This window comes from Muscardinus avellanarius, assembly GCF_963383645.1.
Source record: "Muscardinus avellanarius genome assembly, chromosome: 14".
Taxonomy (NCBI): Eukaryota; Metazoa; Chordata; class Mammalia; order Rodentia; family Gliridae; genus Muscardinus; species Muscardinus avellanarius.
Genome location: NC_137800.1, coordinates 75428339 through 75430909, shown reverse-complemented (window position 1 = coordinate 75430909; position 2571 = coordinate 75428339).

Genomic DNA, 2571 nt, shown 5'->3' with positions numbered 1-2571 from the left:
TTAGTGAGACCCTGTTTTCAAATAAAAAATAAAAATAGGGCTGGGGGTGTAGCTCAGAGGTAGAATGCCCCTGGGTTCCATCCCTAGACCCACAAGTAAATTATATATATATATATTTGTAAAATATGTAAACCCCCCCTACTGTTACTCCTATCTCCTTTAATCTGCTTTACAACTATTTATCATAGAATATATTTATTTATTTGTACATTGTCTCAACTAAAATGTAGGCTTCAAGATGGCAGGCACTATGCCGGGCATGGTGGCAACACGCTTGTAATCCCTGCGCTTGGGAGGCGGAGCTCGAAGCCAGCCGCACTGGCTTAAGAGACCCTGTTTCCAAATAAAAAAGTATAAAAATAGGTCTGGGAGTGTAGCCCAGAGGTAGAAGGGTTTCCAGGAACCCCAGTACCACCAAAAAAAAAAAAAAAGATGGCAGGCACTTGGTCTTGCTCTAGCTTCTTCTAACAGGCAGAGGGTAGATGTTCAACTGATATTTTGCATGAATGAAATAAATAAAAAGGAACAATAAGGACATAGTGATGGTCTTGGGGGGAGGAAAAATAAAAAAGCAAGTCATCTGATAATCCAGAAAGAACAGTCCTAACAGGAAAAAAAAAAGTGCAAAGCCCAAAACGTGGGAATGAACATCCCCTCTTGGAAGAACATCAAAGAAGGCTGTGTCGCTGAAATAGCCAATCTTATCTGGAAGGAGATTAGAGAGTTTGTCACCAACTGGAATAGGTAGGATCTTGAATACGGATTTTGGGTTGTATTCCAAGTATAATGAGAGACGTTGCAGAGTGTTCAGCAAGAGAGTTTTCAATCTGGTAACTTTTTTTTTTTTAATATATCACCTTAGTGGAGGGGGGGGTCAGGGTTTTGGTAGTATACACCTGTAATCGTGGTATTTGGGAGGCTGCGACAGGAGGATCACAGGTTCCAGGCCAGCCTCAGAAATTTAGCGAGATCCCATTTCAGTAAAAAACATAAAGGGGGCCGGAGTGTAGCTCGGAAGAGAATGTCCCTGGATTCATTTCCCAGTATTAAAAAAAAAAAAAATCAAATCAGGCCAGGAGTGGTGACGCATGCTTATAATCCCAGACAGGAGGCACAGGTTCAAAGCCAGCTTCAGCAATTTAGTGAGACCCTGTTTCCAAATAAAGTACATATCTATCTATCTATCTATCTATCTATATCGATCGATCTATCTATCTATCTATCTATCTATCTATCTGGGAGGATAGCCCGGAGATAGAAAAGTCCCTGGGCTCCACCCCCAGTACTACAAAAAAAAAAAAAAAAAAAAAACTAAACAAATAAATAAAAATCACCTTGAGTATAGTGTGACTCCTGGGGGCTGGGGTCAGCGATATGCAAGGCACAAACCGGCGACAAGCTATGTTGTCATCCAAAGAGGGCAAAGGACGCGAGCCAAAACAGCAAACTGGGAAAATAGTATGGAATTTTACAGTAGAAATGACAGGATCCCCTTATACTTTGGATAGGAGGCGCGAAAGGAAAAGAGAGGGAAGAAGAAAATGTCTTGTTATGGCCCTGGTTAAATCCACTGGGTAAAAGGATTCTTTGGACAGCTGTTGGTTGCGGGAGAAAACGATGAAAATTCCATACAAAAGGGCAGCATTGGAGGGGGCAGAACACTGCGTTGGTTTTGAAATACAGAATTTAAAAGGTACCTGCGAAGAGAGAGACAGACAGAGAGAGACAGAGACAGAGAGAGAGGAAGGATTCGTCCAACACTAACTGGCATGCAAATCTATTTACACATCTCTGGTGTGGAGTAAGGTGCTAGGGGCTTCTCTTTAGGGTGCATCTGCAAGTGCCAGATGCAGGGCTGAGTTGGGGATCATTCCCCACTGTGATCTCCGGGACACCAAAGAGACCCAAGATTTAGTAGATCCCCGCCCCCACGACTTGGGGGATCCCCGAACTTCCCGGCCGCGCGGGCGCTCCCGGAACCGCCCAGCCTCTCTCCCGGAACGCCAGGCGGCGACAGCCGGGGCGCAGGCCGCGGGGCGAGCTCCGGCTCCGGGCCGGGCCGCCGGGGTCCCGGCCGCCGCCCTGCGGGGACCCCCCAGCCGCGGCCCTCCCGCTCCGCAGGCCCGCAGCCCCGCCCCCGCCCGCGCGCGCCAAGCCCCGCTCGCGCCTGATTGGCCGCCGCATTCCCGCTCTCCTTCCCGAACCGCCATTTTGAAAATCTTGTTGATTCCGCGTAGCGCGGCGCGCGGCAGGAGCCCCACGCCAGGCAGCGGCCCGCGGGCTCCCTCGGCCTCGGCCTCGGCGCCCCGGCGCCCCCCGTGCTCCCTCGCGCGCACCCGGCCCCGCGGTGAGGACTGCGGCGCGCGGGGAGCGCGGGGAGCGCGGCCCCAGGGCCGGCGGCCTGGCGCGGGCGGGGACGGGGCTGCGGCGGCTTCCCGCCTCGGGCGGCGGGAGGCGGGGAGGGAGGCTGGAGGAGGCAGGGAGGCCGGGAGGCCGCGGGCCGGCGATCGGGCCGCCGGGGCCGGGCACCGAGCACCGAGGCAGCCGCTTCCTCCCGTCCGCAGGTCCAGC